Here is a 23,776-nt window from a genome sequence, read left to right on the forward strand (position 1 = left end):
GAAACTCCAAAACAAAATAGGAGACTTAAAAATAGCATAATAGGGGCACTTTAGAACAGCACTAATGCTTGCGGTCGGTTTAAGGCTCTCACGGCGAAGTTCTTTTTCGTTCTTTGTTTTGGGGTAAAACAAAGTTCTTGAGTGGTTTCCTCTCTCAATAGTGAAATAAACGCACAACAAAATTGAGAAAACAGCAAACATTTTAATAAAGCATTAGAAAAGCATCTGGTCAGCAACGTGGTTTGCACAAACTCCACGGCACTCCAGTAAAGTCAAGTCACGTTTATTTTTTATCACTTTATACAATAGATAGCTTAACCATATTGAACATGAAAAACAGTGCCCATGTCTCGTTTCATCAGAAGTACAACATTTTCTACAATAAAGCAGCTCTCAAGTGTGTGAGAGAAGGCAATATCTCCATCACGCTATGATATATGATCGGTTATGATTGGATATGATTGGTTTGTGCGATAAATCCAGCCTCTTGTTTTCGTGAGCGTTCTCGAATCGGCCTGAATGAAGACATGGCGTTAATGGGAAGACTAATTAAAAAGTAAGTAAACAACTCAGCCATTTAGATATCACCGATTTTGTCACATTAAAATTGAACTTGAAATGACCTGAAAGCATGACTGTGTTTTTTTTTTTTTTTTTTAGTAAACAATCAGCTTGGGGAAATTAAAGACAAATCTTCGTGTCTGTGTCAGTGTGTGTATATATGTATATAGATAGATAGATAGATGCATGGATACACACACAAGTTGTTATAAGGCCGTTTGAACATGGCCTTGGTCTTACCCTCTCATTTTCTTTCTTGTCTCCGTCCAAGAAAAAAAAAACGTCAAGTACCATTTTCTCATTGATTGGTTTTCCTCTCTTTCCTTTATCTGTCTCCCTCTCTCTGTGTCTCTGTAGACATTATGCACCTCCATTAAATCTCATCTCACTCTGTTTGTCTGGTAGGTTTTTCTCTCTCTCTCTCTGCCCTCATTCTTTCTCCATATGTCTGTTGTGGCCTGCAGGGCAGAGTGAGAGACAGACGAGGCCAAACTCTGTCCTGCTGCTGCTTGTGTTCAGAGACAAGACTTCTGCCTGCTTGGCTCAGTAGATATCCAAACACTGGCCACATGGCATGTGCTGAGAAAGAGAGAGAAAGAAGTAGTTGAGGGAACACTTAATGCCTTTTGATTTGGATAGCTCAATTTTCAAGATGTGAGATCACTAGATGCCAAATCTCTCTTTTTCTCATTTTCCACAGATAGTGCTAGTTCTGGATGCAGTGCCAAATGACTTTTGATGTTTTATAGGGACTCAAAAGGGAAACTCTCAGCTTTCAAATGCAAATGTTTCTTCTTTAAACCATTACTGAGATATTATTTCAATTAAAACTAAATTTTTCAAACAATTTTAGACTTTATATGGCATAATTAGGACATTTATTCAAGCATTAATTGTAAACATAAATGATAAAAAATATATAGGCATCCAAATAATAAATAATCATCAATACCAGGTTACATATGAGTGACATGGAGTGATATGATGTCCTGTAGAGTTAATTTTTCAAGCTTAATGTTAGTTTACACGTTTATTTTGGGCTGTTTTATTGATGTCTTTTGACTCGAGATGATGGATCATGTCACACTGGGCCTGGATGTGCAGTGTGCTGAATCTGAGCTTGCTGAACCGAGCAGAGCTAGAGTCAGAGTTTAAAGGCTTATCCAGCAACATCAGTTACCAGAAGCATGGCTCCACAATGCATTGCAGCTGTTAATGAGGCCACAAGTCATTAAACACCAGCCACCAACAGTGTGCTTCGTTAAACCTACCAATAAACAACAAACAGGTTCATTGCACTCTTAGACTGTTGAAAATACACTCACCTAAAGGATTATTAGGAACACCATACTAATACTGTGTTTGACCCCCTTTCGCCTTCAGAACTGCCTTAATTCTACGTGGCATTGATTCAACAAGGTGCTGAAAGCATTCTTTAGAAATGTTGGCCCATATTGATAGGATAGCATCTTGCAGTTGATGGAGATTTGTGGGATGCACATCCAGGGCACGAAGCTCCCGTTCCACCACATCCCAAAGATGCTCTATTGGGTTGAGATCTGGTGACTGTGGGGGCCATTTTAGTACAGTGAACTCATTGTCATGTTCAAGAAACCAATTTGAAATGATTCGAGCTTTGTGACATGGTGCATTATCCTGCTGGAAGTAGCCATCAGAGGATGGGTACATGGTGGTCATAAAGGGATGGACATGGTCAGAAACAATGCTCAGGTAGGCCGTGGCATTTAAACGATGCCCAATTGGCACTAAGGGGCCTAAAGTGTGCCAAGAAAACATCCCCCACACCATTACACCACCACCACCAGCCTGCACAGTGGTAACAAGGCATGATGGATCCATGTTCTCATTCTGTTTACGCCAAATTCTGACTCTACCATTGGAATGTCTCAACAGAAATCGAGACTCATCAGACCAGGCAACATTTTTCCAGTCTTCAACTGTCTAATTTTGGTGAGCTCGTGCAAATTGTAGCCTCTTTTTCCTATTTGTAGTGGAGATGAGTGGTACCCGGTGGGGTCTTCTGCTGTTGTAGCCCATCCGCCTCAAGGTTGTGCGTGTTGTGGCTTCACAAATGCTTTGCTGCATACCTCGGTTGTAACGAGTGGTTATTTCAGTCAAAGTTGCTCTTCTATCAGCTTGAATCAGTCGGCCCATTCACCTCTGACCTCTAGCATCAACAAGGCATTTTCGCCCACAGGACTGCCGCATACTGGATGTTTTTCCCTTTTCACACCATTCTTTGTAAACGCTAGAAATGGTTGTGCGTGAAAATACCAGTAACTGAACAGATTGTGAAATACTCAGACCGGCCCGTCTGGCACCAACAAACATGCCACGCTCAAAATTGCTTAAATCACCTTTCTTTCCCATTTTGACATTCAATTTGGAGTTCAGGAGATTGTCTTGACCAGGACCACACCCCTAAATGCATTGACGCAACTGCCATGTGATTGGTTGATTAGATAATTGCATTAATGAGAAATTAAACAGGTGTTCCTAATAATCCTTTAGGTGAGTGTAATTCATCTGTAAATATAAGACTTTCAGGTGCTATTCTGCCTTCTCGTGTCCACTACATTTTTACATTGTAGTGTTTTTTTCTTGTTGTTGTTTAGTTTCTTTTTAACTTCCAAGTCTTAATGCTTAGAATAATGTCACACATATCCTCAAAATATCACAAGATTTGAAGTGTCTATGAAGTATGTGGGCACCACTAATTACCTCACAGACTACAAGTCGTAGTTGACAGCACTATGGAAGCAAATCCGATCACTGATGATACGTTGGATTTAATAGTAGAGGTGTGAATAATTTCTAGCCATTTCATTCTTAACCAACACACAGTTGGAAAAACGGAATAAAACTCGAGCGTTTGAGCAACCGAACACACATCTCCAACCCATATTGCTCCATGACGTGTCAACGGTCGCTTTGGCCATGTGGTATTTATAGGAAGCGGGACACTTTAGATTCTAGAGAGCGTTTGATTGGATAGAAGATGTGATGAGAAGAGAATGCTTTTATCTCCTAAATGCGAAATTTGTCATTGTTTTTGGAACACACCAGCTTATTCATAACCTTAAGGCTAACATATTCATACTAAAAGCTAAAAAACAAAAATTTTGATTTCAGGGGGCCTTTAACTATTTAAAACTGGTCCTTTAAAAAAAAAATGGCAACCAATATTGATCAGAAGAAACTTTATTGTAATATCAATAACAATATCCAGGGAAAAAATGTTCTTGATAAGAAAGATTAGTCCAAGAACAGTTGAAAAAGCTTTATATTTTTTAGGGTACAGCCTACACATATACTTGGCAAATAGCAAATAAACTAGATTCAAAAAAGCAAACACAAGCAGCTTTTTTGAAAGAGAGTTTCTTTTTTCACAGAGAGTATTCTGCCCTTCCTGACGTATCTCATCTCCTCTCTATATATTCCAAAACAAACCTCTTAATTTCCCTTATTAGGGCAAGTAATTGAAACTGAAAAGTCTTGTAATTTCACCTGGTTAATGTTCATTCAAACTAGAGCACATCCTCTGCTTCCCATTAGCCTTCCTCTCTCTTCTTACTCAGAGCATTTATTCACGCCATCCTGCTCTTTACTCAGCGCGTCACCTTCCAGTCTGTTCCAATGAAAGCTGCCAGAAGCTTTAGCTCTAGCTGTTTGTGCAGTCTGTCTTTTTTGTGGTCCTTTTTTTCCTTTCAGGAAGTTCTGAGAAGGCAATAACTTTGCATGCATCTGAAATGAATCATAATCATAATCACCCCAGCCCTGCCCCGGTCCACTCTTTTATCTCTCGTGAGTGAACGGCGGCTAAATGAATGCTAACTTTTGTTTACACTGCGCTAACTAGGTCCTCGCTCTACTGTGTTGTTGTTAAATAAACGCCACCCCCATGTGAGCACCATTCAGAGCTGGTGTACCCTTCAGTGCTGCTTTGTCTGAGCCGCAGTTCTGTTCAGCTTAATAGGAGGGTGCTTTGGTGTACGGCTGGCTAATGCTGTGTGTACGGCTAGCTAATTAATTTGATCAGCTAGTCACACTCTGGCATGTCCAGAGGGATAGGATGGATTGTAGGGGATCAGTGACACAGATTAAAAGAGAGTAGTCACCGAATGCATTTCTCAGTTGGGTACGGACAACCCTGCACCACTGTGTACTTTCATTAAGCTAATGCCGCAGAGTTTCAATGTGACAGCGGCTATTAGCAGCCAAGATATTTCCTCACTATAAATGCTTGACTCTCATCACTCTTGTCTACAACTAAATAAATAGTTGTGCTGGACAGTCTATCAGAAACGGTATGTTAAAATACTAATAGGGCTTTTGATATTGCAATGACCTGAGATGTTACAGCATCTTTTTATACTTTCAAGCTTTGTTACTGATGGACAGTTCAGTTAAACTATCTATCTGTCTATCTGTCTGTCTGTCATCTAATATCTATCTGTCTATCTTATCTGTCTGTCTAATATCTATCTGTCTTTCTGCCTGTCTGTCTGTCTATTATCTATCTGTCCGTTCCATTCATTATCCATCTTATCTGTCTGTCTTCTAATATCATTCGTCTGTCTGTCTGTCTGTCTGTCTGTCTGTGTCTGTCTGTCGTTCATTCTGTTGTTCATCTGTCATTTTATTTATCTGCTGCTCTATCGTTTTATCTGTCATTTGATCAATTCTATCTGTCATTTGTTCTGTCTGTCTCTCATCTAATATCCGTCCATCATTTTTTAGATCTTTAGTTCTATCTGTCTGTCAATTTATAGAGCCATTGTTCTATCTGTCTGTCATTATATACAGGTGAAACTCGAAAAATTTGAATATCGTGCAAAAGTTCATTTATTTCAGTAATTCAATTTAAAAGGTGAAACTAATATATTATATAGAAAATTACAAAGTGAGATATTTTAAGCCTTTGTTATAATTTTGATGATTATGGCTTACAGCTTATGAACATTTTCAAAATTTCTGAGATTTTGAATTTGGGGTTTTCATAAGCTGTAAGTCATAATCATCAAAATTATAACAAATAAAGGCTTGAAATATCTCACTTTGCATGTAATGAGTCTATATAATATATTAGTTTCACCTTTTAAGTTGAATTACTGAAATAAATGAACTTTTGCACGATATTCTAATTTTTCAAGTTTCACCTGTAGATCTATAGTTCTATCCGTCTGTCATTTTATAGATCTATCATTCTATCTGTTTGTCATCTGTCATTCTATCTTTATTCCTGCCTCTGTTGTTATTTCTATTATTCTATCTATAATATAAGATTTGCTCTTAAAAACAAACAAAAAAGTATTTGTTGAAAGCAAAAGTTGATTTAAGATATGTTCCCTTAAACAACTTTTGTTTAGCAAGTAAATTTACCTTGTTTCAAGGATGTTTAGATACCTTGACTCAAAAACGGGACAAAAATTAGATTAGATTGACTAATCGTAATACTTGTTTACTCATGAGAGGCCCTTTCCCACTTCAAATGAGGAAAACGTGTATTTTATTCCAAATCCAGAAGGATCCAACCAGTGCTAAAAAAGTGCAAATTAAATGAAGAACAGAATGCGAGTGATCCTTTGGTGAATGCACGCCCAGATTTTGTCTTATCTAAATCTTGTTGGGCCATCCTGCTGTGAGCCTGGTGGCATCGTGAACAAACCAGTACAGGAAATCTGATCAGCTGGACTAATGAGCTCGAGCTGCTGCTTCTCCTCTTTGCATCTTTTATAGACCTCCACAAGCCTGCTCAACGCCACCTAAATTCTTAATGACCGCTCAGACTCGGCTGTATACACTCTCGTTTTCGCCTTCGCTCTCGACATACTCGCGGCTCCCTCAGATCCTTTGCTTTTACCTGACGGCAGGAAATGATGTGTCTCTTTGCTGATAAGGAGAATGACCTGTTTTGGATGTAGCTGAAAGCAAAGTGTCCTAGTAATGAGAGAATAGTGCTTCGGCTCTCGTGGCGAACATAAAAGAAAAGACACAAAAAGGAGAGGAAGCTCTTGGCAGCGTCTGGGAAATACTTGATATGAGGTTACCATGGCAACCTGCTAACACATTGAAATAGAGTCGTTTATTGACTGTAATGGCAATACCGCAAGCGTGCTGTGATGAGTTGAATCAAAACATTTGTGCTTTTTTATGTTAAAATATAATTATGCTGAAACTGTAATCATTTAATAAGAGAATCACTGCAAAATGCTGCCTTTATAATCTTTTCCCATCTCCATAGTGAATGAATTGTACGGTTTTTACAGTTGAGAAGTAATTTTCCTTGCGTGTGCACCATTTTGCTTTTAAAAATAAAGACAAGATTTTCATACTTTAATAAAAGGCTCTAGGCTCTCTGGACTGCTATGATGAAACACTCTCAGAAAAAAACAAAACAACCCCCCCGTCTCTTATGTCTTTTAGAGACCATGTTCCTGTTTGGCCCCTTTTATTCCTCTCTTCCTGTCTCGTTCCCTTTATCATCTCTGTCTCACTATCCGTTTCATTGTCCCTAGAGGTGACCAGTTTATCAGAGATGACATCATTTGGAGACGTGCTAGACTGAAAGAGATGCTCTGAGATTTTTTTGCCAATAACTTTGAACAAAACCACACAGAAATGCATTTAAAGTCAACTTGAATTGGCATTCACAACCCTTTTAACTTCTGAAATGTCATGCATTTCCCTTTGTAACAGGATGTTCAATGAGAAAAATATGGGGTAGGGCTTGAATTGGTTGGTGAATTGGTTGAATTGATTAACCGTCTGCAAATTGATTGGATTGTGAAAATTGGGCATCACATATAATGTAACACCAGATTTAGTTAAAACAATGCTTAAACATCTTATCAATAATCCAATAGCCTGTGCAGTCAATGAAAAAAATGAAAGCTGTTAAAGTATCAACATTTTTATTATTAACATTACAGAGAGATCTTTTTTTTTTTTTGGAATAACATTCACCATTGAACTGTTCACACCAGGAATGTGCATTGAGAAAGTAAATAAGGCCAATTGGGCATTTATCAGCTGTTTTTATTCAGTGTGAGAAAGAGACAAATCTGTTTTCCAATCAAAAGTTGGAAAAAACAACCATTAAACAGCTAATGCCTTGTGAAATCCTTTAATGAAGTGAGTGTGCCGGTTACTCTTCCATCCGTAACCTTGCAATTGAACTGTTCTTTATTCTTATTGAAATAAGTGAGGTGCTCAGGAGACTGAAGAAACACATACTGCACATACTGATACAGTAGTTAACATTTTTACACAAATAATGCATTAACATTGCTCTGAAATCGAATTGCTTATGCATCATGTTAATCATCAAGCGTAAAAACTTACAAATTTATGCATGCTTTTAGGCTAAAAGTGTTCTCACCAAATAGGCAGCAGGCAATCAAGAGCACCTTGTGACTGTAGTTTGTCATTCTCTTGTTTAAACACTTTCATGCCTGTCTGAGCAGCTCTTGCAGGATCCACGATGACTGCCTCAATGTTTAGATTTATTACAAAAATCCACCATGTCGTGTCAAACCCATCCTATGTACATAATGGTATCATATGATAATTGATGATTACCATATTCATATACCATGGTATTTAAATGGAACTCAATGAAACTTTAAATAATAATCTGGTCTCACTACCATGGTAGTGTCTAAAAGAAAACCAAAACATGGTACACTGTAAAAAGTGATCAGTTGACTCAACCTAAATAAAAATGTGAGGAAACTCATTGCCTTAAAATGATTAAGTAATGAACCTGACAATTCCACATAACTTATTTTTTTCAATTATGCATGTAGTGTATTTACTTAATAATTTAAAGGCAATGGATATCCTCACTTTTTCAGTCAACAAATCACTTTTTACAGTGTGTTAACATGGTCCAAAAATGTTTATGCATTTTTTTGTTTTTTTTTGTTTTGTATTTTCATTATTGATTCTTCATTTTATGTATTTATTTATTTAACTATCAACCCAGCCTATGCAAACAGTTCCTGGTTTTCTATTAGTTTTACATCAAATCGGCTGTGAGTTCTGGACTGTTGCAATGAAATGCTTTTAAATACTTGTCTTTTACTCACCTCAACCCAGAATACACCAAATAATTTGGTATTAATCTTTGATAAATCAAGGTGGCCATATGTATTTCATGTGTATTTCCTTACTTGTTGGTGTCGGTGCACCGTCTGACATTCCCTCCTTAGATATCTATGGTCTTTTTATTCCTTTTATTCTCTTTACTCTGTGTTTGGTTCTTCCCCTGTTTCCATGGTAACATATCAAACTACTGGGACCTCCTGTCTCCACCCAACCTCGTCCCCCTCCTGATTTGGTTCCAAGTCAGAGATAAAGAGAAGGAGAGAGAGAGAGAGAGAGAGAGAGAGCAAGTGAGCAAGTAGCCTTAAAGGTGAATGGAGTTTCATGGCTCTTTTATGGCTCAGCTCTCTCTCTCGCTCTCTCTCTCTCTCTCTACTATTTTCAAATACACTTGGATCTCTATGGTGACCAGACCAGCAGGCCTGTCTGCTGTTTGCTTGGGTTCTGTAATGGTGAGTAGCACATGAAACTGCCCTATTTCTCCTTGTTGTTTAAAGTAAAACAAGTATTGTAATTTTTAACATATCAGTTCAGCAATGCATCACATTCTGATGAATCACATCTGCAGTGTGGCTGTGTCCTTGAATTACTCTGATTTTTAGTTTGGCTTAATTATTTGTTATGTCCGCTTTCTTACTCTTTCTCTCTGTAACTCTTTTGTCTGTAATTACCAAAACCTATTGAGCTGCGTATCTAGACAGCATTGCAATCCCAGAATGCATTGTGACATGCTTAGTGAAAAAATATGATCTTCAAACCAGTTTGTGTCATTGTTTTTTTTTTTCTTTCTCCCCGAGCAGGGAAGCTCAAATAATGACTATTAAAAGCAGTATTTTTCTAGCTCATCCAGTTCATGTGGATGCCAATTCTGTAATGTAACGAAAAAAAATACGTAGAAAAGCGGAAATGGTACTGGTTATTTTCTGGCAGAATTTTTTTTACATACATTTTAACCCAAAAAACACACAATGCAATGCAATGCGTAATTCAAAATACAGGTAAAACATCTGTGAAAAATCAATTTGGAAAATTCCTTGATATTAACAGTAGACTAGGCCCAATTTTAATGTCTAATATAACCCCAAAACAAAGTATTGGAGTATTTGCAAGAAAATAATATTTCAGTCATTCTACTTAAAATTCAATGTGTTACTTGTCATTTCTTTGCAATCTTTTGTAATAATTTACTAGCAAATTCTTGAGTCAGAATTGTTTCAAAGTAAATCCTACTTTATTTATTTATTTATTTATTTTTTCAGTGTGTGATTTCTTTAATTCTCCTCCCCCTTACGTTTTTGGTCGAGTCTCTAGCGCACTTCTCGTAAGTTCTGCCTATGAAGAGTGTTCCAACTTAGTCACATGACGTGAGGCTCTGTTAGGGTTCTTATGCTGTCTTGCTGTCTAGGTAGCTGCCTTTTGAGCAAATCTCTCTCTTTCTCTGGCTGTGTTTGTTGTAAGATAAAGCATGGTCTTTACAGGGTCAGACTGACACTTTACAGAGAATGAACTGAAGATCTCCCTGTAATCAGTTCATAACTGACTTCCAAGACAAACACACACCTACAGACTGGCCTTAAGCCCGGGACACACCAAGCCGATGGATGGCCGTCGGGCAGTTTTTGTGCGTCAGCCAACTAAGTTTTCTCAGTGTGTTCCGCAGCAGAAATTGGTCCTCGTCGGCTTTTTTTCGGTCGATTCGACATGTTAAATCGGCGTCGGTGAAGGAGGGAACTCTGATTGGCTGTTCAGCTTAGTGAATGAGCCGGTGCACAAGAATAATAGCAAAACAGCGAGCAAAGAAGTCAAAACGGTACAGATAGAAGGCTGTTCTAATGTTACGTCATCTTACCTGAGTGTCCCTTGGTGAATATTTCAATATTAACATGAGTGGAGTGGAATAAAGAAAGTGTTTAGCAGGATTGATATTTAAAACGGTAAGCACACACTGCTTTGTTTATGGTTTATGTATCTGCAGCCTGCAGCGTCGGTTTCCCTTTTTGAATGACGAATATAGATGAATATATCTGCAGAAATAGACAGTTACTCATTTACACACAGGTGCAGATCGCGCATTCTAGCTGACAGTCGGCAGTAGTTCTCTCGGTGTGTTCAAGCGCAGGCGACGCGAGGCGACAACACAGTCGGCTTTCATCAGCGCTAGTTCTTTGGCGTCGGTTTGGTGTGTCTCGGGCTTTAGTCTTACTGTGACAATCAGATTGATACATGGAAATACAATCAGTCCGCTAATGGAAATGGATAATGAAGGGCTTTCAATCAGCCTCATGCAGTGTGTATTCATGAGCATAACAATTTTAATTTCTTTATTTCATTAGTGTGATACTTGATATTTTGCCATAATTATATTGTGTGACATTTATATTCATTGTACTTTCCAAATTATGTCTAGCAGGACACCACGTGTGGCATGTGGGTTGTTTTCGTTGACACACACCAACGTGCAACTGTAAATGTTCCTTGTTTAGAAAGCCTGTGCTTTCTTATGTCCTGAGCAAATGAGCTCAAAAGGAAATCATAATCATAACGAATTATTATTTTAAATGTATAGATCAGTTGGGAAGAATTAAATTAAAACAGCAGAATTAATGCCACAATCAACTAACTACTTTGTCCGGTTACATATAACAATACAGGAAAGCAAGAAGTTATAGCATTGTTTTAAATTCAGCAGATCAAAAGCCTTGAGCAAACCATCAGTTCTAACACACCTTTCTAATAATCTAATAATCTAATAAATAACGGCACTGAGTTTGATACTTGCATGTCTCGCCCATTTGAATAGAAATGACTCCTGATGCAATATGTTGAGGCTCCAGTTGATCTTTGCTGAAGTTGTCTTGATGAGAGAGAACCAGTTTGAGTCCGAGGATCTTTGATGAATGGAAAGACCAGGCCGCAGCCTGGCACAAACTTTGGGGTCCTTAGAAGACTTCTTGCTCATCCTCAATTTCTCAGAATCAGCAAAGGGAAAGAAGGTATGTACTTCTTTTGAATAATTACTTGTGTAAATTGAATGTAATCTGGACTATATATTTGTCATATTTTCATTGTCATGTAACTTACACTCTCAGTTCACTACCATTCACATTTCCTCTCCCGTGGCCTAATGGTAAAGTGTCCACTGGATGCGCACATTTCTGAATCTCTGTGGAAGTAGTAGGTTATCCAAGTACATTTTGCCTAGCTGTTTATACTGTGAATTCAGACATACTACTCTTTTCACATACTGTTTATGCATACTATAAAGTAGGTAAGTGTGTATATTCGGTTGCTGCCTTTGTTTTTAAATTACAGCAGCACATAATGCAAGAAGAATGATTTGCAATGCGAAAAATCAAACTGATTCCTGTTTGTATTGCTGTATGTGAGCACAGACATCATACAGAACAGTCAAATCACTCATAGTATCAATATTCAGATCACGTGAGCTTGATTCATCATGTTGCAGCTCATTTGCATGGAGTTAAACTTTTCTCAACTTTGTCGAGCTGTTAGACATGCCAGTATCATGTTGCTAACGATCGTTGTCTCTCGTGTCACTGGAAATCACAGACTCTCATTGAAAATGAATGACTTCTGGTTGCTTTGTCTCTGCAAGTTGTTGTCAGTGTGATCGGGGCTTTAAAGGTGCCAGATGGTTAACCAGATGGGCAAAAGTCTTGCAAACATGACTCAGAAAAATAATGTAGTTCTGAGAAGAGTCTAGCATCATTTGTTTGCAGATGCCACATGTTTTGACATTGTATTATGAAATGCAATGCCATTCTGACATTTTTAAGTGTACTTTTGGGCCAACAGGTTTCAGATATGCTGTAAAGTGTGTAAGCGTTTTAGCGTTCGGGAATGCTAAATGGGCACATGAAACTTTGATCACGTTAAGGTTGTACCCTACCTATGCTGATATGCTCATTCTTTGAATAATGCAGTTACAGAACTGATGAGTCACCAAACTTTGCTCTGTTTCTCTCCATTGACACTTGCACGCAGAGAACGGACAAATGAATTCAGACAAATTAATTATGAGGCGTCACGCTGCTGTAAGACAGTCTCGTCTCCCTAAAGCAAATGTGTAAATTATTAGATTAGATTAATCATCATAAATGATTAATCTAACCTCATGTAAAGTGTCCTCGCAGACCTAAATCTGATGATCCACTGCCATGATGTGCCCAAAAAGGAACAGACGACATGGTCATTGGTCAAGACGTGAATTCAGACTCAATGTCTTTGAAAGGGGTATAAAGTAGTGCTAAAGATACTATACAGTATCTGTTGTGTTTTTCACATTGTGAGAGTATACACTGCACTTGGAGTGAGCCTAAAATATCTATTTAACTCAAGGATAAAAGTAGATCATGACATAAAATGTACAACCCAGTATGTACAACGAAAGTGACAGATTATATTTGTTTGTATTGTAAACTCTGCTGGTAAGTAATATCCTTGCAAAAAACCTAGCACAACTAGTCTTCATTGATTCTGAATGTTTCCCTTTTAGAGTAGTTTAGTCACCCCCAACCCCCCCCCCCCCCCCTTATCTATTGTAGACCAATTTTTAAGAGCTCTTTTCTCCCTTTCTTTCAGTCATTCTTTCACTTTCATTTGCCTTTGGGATAATGATGTATTTGTCTTTTGTTAATCCATCTTTTTTTGTCCTTTCAAATTCATTGTAAAGTATCAAAAAGATGGAGGCCATATTTCTTTCCAATGTCGTCAGTTTATTCATACGACGACTGATTAGCTTGAATAATGCGCACATACGCAGTCTTTCATAGTGAGAAAATGGTTGAGCATGATTGAGACTGGTTGATTTGTGCACAGCATGTGACACTTGGATGAGAGGAAGAAGAGAATTGTATTATTGAAATAATACTTTCTGCTTTTGGTTGGAAGTCAGCCTTGGGTTGTGCGCTCTAGGTGGTCTCGCTATAACTGAAATAGCTTCAGCTGTGACTAATAAGACTGATAGAGTCTTTGCCACACTGAACTCATCTATTTCACACTGTGCAATGGAAAAAAGTACAAATAAATGAAATTAACATTGGAATGAGGCTTGGCTACATTGAAATTGATGGCCCATATATTTTTGTTTTTCATTTAGTACTTATTTTTGTGTCTGAAAAAAAAAAATACTTGTCTAAAATATACCATGAGTTTACCAGTAGAGGACAGTGGGGTAAGATGTGCCACTTTTTCTTAAGTGTCTCTATAGGCAGGTAGAAGTGGTTTATTAAATGGAATTTGCGACAATTTAGATGATTTACATTTAAAAACAAATATGAAAAAAATTACTAATGCACAATCCCTTTAGAAAATTTGCTGCACAATGAACTAGCGAGAAAAATAATTAAAGGGTTAGTTCACCCAAAAATGAAAATTCTATCAGTAATTACTCACCCTCATGTTGTTCCAACCCCGTAAGACATTCGTTCATCTTCGGAACACAAATTAAAATATTTTTGATGAAATCTGAGAGCTGGATCACTTCTCCATAGGCTTCTAAGGGACTGAAACTTGCTGGTCCAGAAAAGTTATTAAAGAGATCGTTAATGTAGTCCAAGTGACTACAGTGGCTCAATCTTAAGTATATCAAGCGACGAGAATACTTTTTGTGTGCAAAAAACCCCTAAAATAACAACTTTATTCCACTATTCATTTCATTCTCTCTCTGTGCCTCGAGTTGGTTTACGTAGTGTTTTTGCTGTGTTACACGTCTGTGTTACACGTCTGTACGTCTGTGTTACACGTCACCACGTAGGCTCACTATTGGCCGACGCTGGTCATGTGTGTAATGCCTGTGATGTACAACACTGACGCGCTGCGCAAAAACACTACGTGAACCAACTCGAGGCCCAGAGAGAAGGAAATGAATAGTGGAATAAAGTCGTTATTTTTGTTTTGTTTTTGCGCACAAAAAGTATTCTCGTCGCTTGATTTACTTAAGATTGAGCCACTGGAGTCACTTGGACTATATTAACGATCTCTTTAATAACTTTTCTGGGCCAGCAAGTTTCAGTCCCTTAGAAGCCTATGGAGAAGTGATCCAGCTCTCAGATTTAATAAAAAATATCTTCATTTGTGTTCCGAAGATGAACGAATGTCTTACGGGGTTGGAACAACATGAGGGTGAGTAATTACTGACATAATTTTCATTTTTGGGTGAACTAACCCTTTAAGAATTCAGAATATTTGAATGTAGTTTAAATATTTAATATTGATATTATAATATTATGATGTGTGTAATATCAATCATATTTGTAATATTATGCAAATATGTACATATAGGCAAAGATTATGACTAAGTTGCGGCAGTGACACATTTTACCTTTCACACATGTATTACTGTATATACTGTACCGTATATATATATGGATTTATTATGTTTAAATATTTATGTAAAAACTCAATTAAATGTATTTGTTTACAACAATTTATTTTACCTAGCTTATCCACTGACACATCTTATCCCTCTTTCAGACTCTAACCAGTGTAAATAAACGCGTCACACTCTCAGGAGACTCAAGCTCTACCTGTCAGAGAACAAATGTTATATTAAATCAAAACCAGTCTCTCATTGGAGTTTTAAGACTGTGAAACTGGATGAAACTTTTAGGAGACACCATACATTGAGGACTGTGTGTTCAGATGTTCTAGTTCAATCTGCTTTGTAGGTCGATAACTGTGGAGGCTTCTGGTGGGAAGGATCTCAGAGGATAGTGTTCACTCTGATTACAGAACTGTGGACAGGCTGTCTCTGTGAATGTGTGTGAAAGTTTGCAGGTGGCACTCTAAGTAAGTCCATGACCATGGAGGATTCTGCAGTTAAACCCTAGGATTGTCACAAGATTTTGAGGAACTTGCTCTGTGTTACTCTATAAAGGATGTTCCAAGTACTGCTTGTTTGACAGTGTTCAAGAGGTCAACATTTCACTGGTTAGTTCTGGCTGCTGGTAGATGTTGTAACTACATCACATGGCTTCAAAAAGCATCATTTCAAATGAAATACTTTTGGGAAGTCCTGCACCATCCAAGATACAGATAAGTTTCTCCAGGTATTGTAGACCTTGGTTGAAATCCAGTATCACAGACGCTTTGAAGAGTAATTTATTATAAAAAGTATTCAGTTGTTGTATGATTTACTGTTGTAAGCTTGACACACTGGTCAGACAGTTTCTCACGGTAAGATGTAAATAAATAAATGTAAGTAAATATAATGATTTAAATAAAGTTAATAGTGTAGATTAATCTGATTTAAGTATGATACCAATGGTTAACATTTTCTTTAAGTAGAAACTTTTGGAACCATCAGTTTGACTGGGTTGAAAGTCACTAACCATCTTTCTAGCATCAGTGTGATTATTTGTGTCATGGAGTTAAATTAGAGCTGTATAATTTACTTAAACTGTTTTTTAAGAAACATAAATGCATATGCATTTAACAAATATACTGTTTTTTTTTATATCCCTAAATTTGATCACTAAATACTAAATAAATTGCTTAAATTTGAAGTTTTTTGTGAAGCATTTCACAAATATGATAAATCAATATATACATTTTTAAATGTATATTTAATATTTTAAAAATATCAGTAAAATAGTTTTCTTGCAGAGGCATGCACAAACACATTGCTATGCAAACAATGCTGTTTAATGAGATTTTTCGAGTAGAAAATTGAATAAAACAGAATATCAGACACAGGTGTTGCAGATGTGATAAGATTACAAGTTACATTGAGAAAGGGCAGACAAAAACATGGAAGAAAATTGCTCCTACCTTCAGAAATGATGCACCCTAAGCCAATAATGACTCCATAGTGGATCTGATTACTTCAGAAAGCAAGATTGCAATCTCACAATCTACTGAACTTTTCCATCATCTCACTCTTGTCCTCCTCTTCCTCCCTCAGTGCACTATTCTGCTGTCTCTTCATTTTGAAGAAACAAGTGAGGACATCCATGCGCCTCTGTAATAGGGCTGCACGATATTGAAGAAAAATGCGATAATCGATATGCGATGCAATAATGCTTAGTGTGTAAAGTAAACTTAAATGATCTATTATATTACTTACTTAAATACGTGTTTCACATTACTTTTGTGACAAGAACGCATCCCTACAACTTCTGAAAGTGAACAGCAGTGTTTTACTGTGGCATAAGAAGTGTTATTTTAACATCAGTGTAAACCACAGGGTTTAGGGTTTCAGGTTATCCTACATTAGGTTTATTTAACAACAGAAACTGAATAATCAAATGTAAAAATAAAACACTGCTTAGTTTTCACTCTATGGATATACTGGTTCTTATTAAAGCTACAAAAGTTATTCAGCCAAGAGCTGTGAGTGATTTGTCTCTTTGTCTTTTGTTCATGACCCCAGTTATTGCAAGCCGTTGCGATACGCATATCGCGATATATACATTTGCGATATTTCGATCATTTCAATTTATTGTGCAGCCCTACTCTGTAATGTTATTTTCTGTGTGCTGGGCTTGGTTCTGCAGAAAACTATATTAATCAGGATAGTGTCGACATAATTGTTGTGTTAGATAACTGCAAAATGCCCTTCAGGTTTGTCTTTTACACCAGCTTCTCTCTTAATGGTGTCAGTTTAGATTGAATTCTTTTGTGAAATGATAGGAAATATTATATTAGTATTAAGAAGATAGGATGTGCTGTCGCACACCAGTTTACTAGATTTAAGGGCTATTTAAACACTGTTTTTTGTGCTGGTGGTCTGAATCAGTGGTTTTAGTGATGCTTGGCCTCAACATCAAAAGATACACCGCTACCAAAGAGATTGAGCTTTTCTTTGTGAAGAGAACACAATTGTATCTCTCTTCTCATGAATTGAACAGTTGCTCAGAACATTTAAGGCCAGGTCAAGGGGGCAGTGTTCTTTTGAACAGGGGTTTTCAAAATATTTGATTCCATGGACCTCCAAATATTATTATCACTGAGTGATTGCCTTCATAAAATGTAATGGCAGATCTATATTTTTAAGTATAAAAACCCTTTTAGACTATATGAGGAAAAATGTTTATAAATATAATATACTATAATTTTATGCATATAAATAAATAATTATATTAACATTTGTGCATAAGTTTTTCCTAAATTAAATATTTTTTTTATGATTTCTATACGCTTTTATACTGTCACTTTACTCAAACATAGATTAATTTGTATCTGTAAAATAGAATAAAGCAGTAGGAAAATGGAAAAAAAAGAAGTTAATTTTGTAAATGTTTTTTTCTTGATCTTTTTTTTTTTGTGTGTGTAAAATTTGTGACCCTTGTTTAAAAGTCCTTGTTTTAAGAGTTTCCTATCTATTTTTTATCTGTTTGCATGAATTTGTAATTTGACAAAACAATTCAAGAAAACGGGGTCCATAAATATATCCTCACATATACACTAATTTTTGAAATTTCTTAATGTTTTTAAGGCGGCATTTATCTGAGCACAAATACAGTCAAAACTGATATTGTGAAATATTATTTCGATTTAACAACTGCCATTCTCTGATATTACATTTTCACCTGTGTCTGATATTACTTCGATTTAACAACTACCAATTTGATACCAAAAGCCATTACTCCAGTCTTTAGTGTCACATGATCCTTCAGAAATCATTCTAATATGCTGATTTGCTGCTCAAGAAATATGTATCAGTATCAACTGCTGCTTAATATTTTTGTGGAAACATTGATGCATTTGTCTCAGTATTCTTTGAATAAAATTTCAAAAGAATAGCATTTATATGGAAGAGTATTTTTTGCAACACAGACTAAATGCCTATTACTTTAAAAAAAATCTAATTAAAATCAACTTTTAAATGGTTGTGTATCTAAAGAAATCTCTTACCTTTTTCTTGCCTTTGTTAGACGAATTTCTTGAAATCGATCAAGCTTTACAACTTAAAATGGATGTTTATTGTCCAGTACAGTAGAATTGAGTGATGGCCAAGTTTTCTTAGATAGGTTCAACTGCTCAGGTTTAATTACAGATCCAGGATCAGGGTAAGAAGCTAACAAAAACAACCAATGAAATATCACCATTGTGCCCTCTGTTAAAGGGGTGGTTGATTGCGATTTCACTTTTTTAATTTTAAATAGTGTGTACTGTTGCTGCTGGTGTATGAACAGTATCTGCAAAGTTGCTGCGCTGAAAGTTCAACGTAAGCAGAGATATCTTCTTTTAAAAATCAGGAAGTTTAATGCCTACAAAAACGACTCGAATGGGACTACAACGAGATACTTTCCGGGTTTTATACGTAACTAACCCACATCAACCCTCCCTCCGGAATATGCAAAAAAGGGGGCATGGTCATATTTCTGCAGCTTTGTCGAAGAGGAAGAGTTATAGTGGAGAGCTGTAGCTATGCCGTCGAAAGTGTGTTATTTTCACCCAGCTGTCAGGTCTTCTGTGTTCAGGCTTCCTACGGACGCTGTAGTTCGTCAACAATGGCTAAAATGTATGTTTGATTATGTTCCTGAAAATTACAATCGTAATTTAGCTCTCTGTGCTGCGCATTTTACGGAAGACAGCTTCCAGAATCTCCACGAATTCAATGCCGGATTCAACAAGAAACTGTTACTAAAACATGTAGCAGTTCCAACTTTACAACCAGAGGCAGCAGTTGTTGGGCCACAACCTGTAAGTAAGACTTAATAATTTTAAATGTATTTGCATGTATAATTTCAGACGTAATGTTTTAGTTTTATCAAGGACGTAAACAAATGCCAGCGCTGGCTTTAGTAGCCACTTAGTTCGTGTGTCTATGACAAACGCGTACAAACATTTTGGACCTGAATTTGTAATTATGTACAAATTTTGTAAATGTATTTTCCATGTATACTTTATGACGGAATTTTTCGATTTGATCAAGAAAGTAAACCAACGCTGTTTGTTTATAGTAGCCAGTTAGTTCGATGCTATTTTGTGTGTATAAGACAAACGTGTATAAAGTAAAAAAAATTATATGTAATCGATAAAACAATAACTTTAAAAAAACGGTATTACTCAGTCATGTATATTAAATGTTTAATCAGGAGAACATCGTATCTCAAAAGCTAACAAGCAGCAGTAGCATTTTCAAGTAACAGAGTATCGAAATTCTTATATAATAATAGTAGAATAGAATAATAATAGAAAAATTTACCATTCAGAAACGTTTTGTAAGAGCCGTGTTTGCGGAGGTTCTGCTTGACTCTCTTTATTGCTGCTTTCTGGGTCTGATTCTGGCTCAAACTGATACGGCAGTATTGACACCATTATTTACATTTGACCGGAGCACATGCAGCTTTCACCCGTAAAGGTAATGGGCGTGAAGTTTCCGAACAACGTGCACTACGCAGTTTAGCCAATTACAACACACTGGCCCAACTAACCAATCTGAGCCCATTGCCTGTTTCTGAGGGAGTGGTTTCATAGAATCAGGAAGTCAACTGGTCGTTCAAATGACAGAGGAGAAAACGGCTTACAATAAAGGTGAAATTTATGAAAAATAAGGCTTTAAAAAAAACAAAAAACCCCGAAGACATGTTATATTGCACCCCATAAACACAATCATGCAAAGAAAAAAAGCAGTAAACCACCCCTTTAAATATATTCTCTACATTTATATCTCTTTCTTACTCGCCTGCATATTGAATGCAGGCCTTGTCAGCGTCTCATGTTAGTGTCTCGGTTTGACAGCTCACTGTATAGGAAAGCATAGAGAAGAAACTTTCATTTCCTCCACATCACAGATGGCATGATGAATATTTGTGCAGGTGTGTATTTGTGCCTTTGACAATGTGCTAGACAGTTATAGTGATCCAGTGTGTGTTCTGTCATGCCGCCATCTCTGACTTCCCTTTCAAACAAACAGACTGGAGTATTAAAAAAGGATAAAATGCAGCTCTCTGCTCGACCCATTATTTCCATCTTTACTTTCCTCTCTTGTGTTCTTTTTGCCATTTTCTCGCTCTGTCTGGTGTCCAGTCACTCATTTTATGTATCATATTCTCTGTATGCCTCTCTTTCTGTCTTTCTCCATCAGTCTTGGAGGTTTTAATAAGCTCCTCTACTTTTTTAACCTACAATTACTCAGTCACTTCTTTTCTTTCTTTTTCTCTCTAGATAGCGAAAGGTCAAATGACATGTCAGCTAGGGGGGTTAATAGCCCAGGGTCACTTATCTAATTGCTGATTCCTCATTAACATTGTGCAGCCAGCAACAATAAAGAGGTCAGAGAGCAACTGTTTTTCCTATAAATTGAATATATGCAAACTTTCCTCCCCTCACTCAATACCCACAACACACACTTGTGAAAACAAGACAAAATGTTAAGCGCAGCACTCCATGTGGACACACCAGTACATAACCACGGCCAACCCCTCCCACTTTGAAGAAGTCTAACACACAGACACACACACACACACACGCACGCACAACAAAAACAAACAGTAACACACAAGAAATCAAAAGTTAACTGGTACAAACTTCATGAATAATCAACTCATTCAAGAATGCCAACAAAAGAAAAAGCTATTACATTTTCACAATGATCAAAATAAAAAGAAAAGAGGTAAAGTAAATCCACTCAAAAGGAACACCTACAAATAGAAAATCAATTCAATAACAATTTAGACACAACCAAAATACACAAATTAACCAAAACGTATTAAACTCAATTAACCAAATGTTGTAAACTCACAAATTATGTCACAATTAACCAAGACCCAGGCAAAACAGCAGTGCAGTCACATCAGTAGATGTACATTCCAACCCAAACTAAATTACGGGAACCCTTGGACGCGCAGTTACAAAAACGGATTCACTGCCCTGTACTACACATCTTCACTCGCCATGTGAGATTGCAGCTACTTGCATGACAACAAAGAGGGAACCATTGTTAGCATCCAACACACAGCAGGCGGAAAACCAGAAGGTGAAGCAAACGCCATCCGTCATTCACAACGGAACAGACCCACAAAGAAACGGTACCACTGATGATGCATCCAGAACCACTGAACCACTCTCATTAATAAATTCCCCAACCGGGCCCTGATATTTTTCCAGATTTAGCATAACACCAGCCAATAAGCAACGGGGGTTATACATCAACCTGCTACATGTACTGTATATATCTCACCGGACACTTTATTAGGAACGCCTGTTCAACTGCTGCAAATATCTAATCAGCCAATAACATACGAGCAGCTCATGCATTTAGGCATGTAGACATCAAGACTGGGGAAGAAAAGGGATTTAAGTGACTTTGAACGTGGCATGGTTGTTGGTTTCAGATGGGCAGATTTTGACACTCAACCATCTCTAGGGTTTACAGAGAATGGTCCGAAAAAGAGAATATATCGAATGAGCGGCAGTTCTGTGGGAGAAAAATGCCTTGTTGATGCCAGAGGTCAGAGGAGAATGGCCAGACTGGTTTGAGCTTGATTAAAAAGTCAACAGTAACTAAAAAAAAAAACCCACTCTTTACAGCCGATCTCTGCAGAAGAGCATATCTGAACGCACAACACGTTGAACCTTGAAGCAGAGGAGCTACAGCAGCAGAAGACACACTGGTGTCAGTCCTGTCTGCCAAGAACAGGAAACTGAGGCTACAATTCACACAGGCTCACCAAAATTGGACAATAGAAAATTGGAAAAAAGTTGCCTGGTCTGATGAGTCTCAATTTCTGCTGCGACATTCAGATGGTAGGGTCAGAATTAGGCATAAATGGCATGAAAGCATGGATCCATCCTGCCTTGAATAAACGGTTCAGGCTGGTGCTGGTACTGTAATGGTGTGTGGGGGATATTTTCTTGGCAAATTTTGGGCCCATTACTACCAATTGAACCACAGCCTACCTAAGTATTATTGCTGACCTCCACATCCATCCCTTCATGACCACAGTGTACACATCTTCTGATGGCTACTTCCAGAAGGATAACGCGCCCTGCATGTCACAAAGCTCAAATCATCTCAAACTGGTTTCTTGAACAAGACAATGAGTTCACTATACTCAAACTGTCACCGGATCTCAATCCAATAGAGCACCTTTGGGATGGGATATGGAACGAGATCATTGATATGCAGCAGACAAATCTGCAGCAACTGTGTTATGCTATTTTGCCAATATGGACCAAAATCTCTGAGGAATGTTTCCAGCACCTTGTTGAATCTATGCCTGAAGGCAAAAATAGGGCCCAACCCAGTACTAACAAGTGTACCAAATAAAGTGGCCAGTGGGAGTGTATATATAATGATTTCTGAAGGATCATGCAACACTGAAGTAATGGCTGCTGAAAATATGTTTAAATATTTATTATTCTTTATGTATTTTTCTCGACAGTAAATAATTGTATTTTTTTTTTTTATTTCAATTATTTCATTTTATTATTTTATTTTATTATTTTATTGTGTTTTGTTAGTTTATTTTATTTTATGATTTGATTCGATTTGATTTTAATCCTTCATAGATCTTCGTCACTCTCTGAGCAAAAAAAAGCAACATGTTTCCCCCCGCCAACTTTCTTAGTATTAAGGGGGAAAAAATCACATTTTATAATAATATGTCTTAATAATATGCTATTTTTAACACGCATAACATCTGATTTTTCTGTTCACCCTGTTATATGACAAAAAATTACTGTTTATAGAAATCAATCATGGTGACTTTTACTAGTGATGATGAAAGGTTTTAAGAGCAATTTTAAAGGATAAATGATTCACATAGTTTGGCATATACTGTGCCTAATTACATGCAAGTAACCCTAGACCAAACCCTATTCCTAACCCTAAGCAGTAAGTACATGTTTTTAATTAATATTAGTTGGTATTAAAATGTATAATTACGTTTGTGTGTAACCTTGTGTAACCTTGTTTTTTTTTTTTTTCATTGTTGGATCATATGAATTTCATGCAAAACATCTAATGGTTAACATAAGAACATAGTTTACACACAAATTTTGCTCATATAACACATTTTAATAAAATAATGCAAATAATAAAAAATACATTTCAGAATCGGGGTTTCATAGGAAAGCAATATTTATTTATTATTTTGCCATAGGTGTAGCAAGTTGC

At 37.0% G+C, this 23,776-nt stretch overlaps 1 protein-coding gene across 1 annotated transcript in view; it reads left to right on the top strand.

Annotated features, from left to right (window-relative positions):
• The first annotated feature begins 11,616 nt into the window (after window positions 1-11,616).
• The window catches only part of shank3a (SH3 and multiple ankyrin repeat domains 3a), a 268,933-nt gene continuing 256,773 nt past the window's right edge, over window positions 11,617-23,776 (top strand). Inside the window, exon 1 of the mRNA XM_079874288.1 lies at window positions 11,617-11,681. The gene's annotated coding sequence lies outside the window, so the exon portion shown is untranslated. The remainder of the gene's footprint in view (window positions 11,682-23,776) is intronic.

Source organism: Squalius cephalus, assembly GCF_949319135.1.
Source record: "Squalius cephalus genome assembly, chromosome: 6".
NCBI lineage: Eukaryota > Metazoa > Chordata > Actinopteri > Cypriniformes > Leuciscidae > Squalius > Squalius cephalus.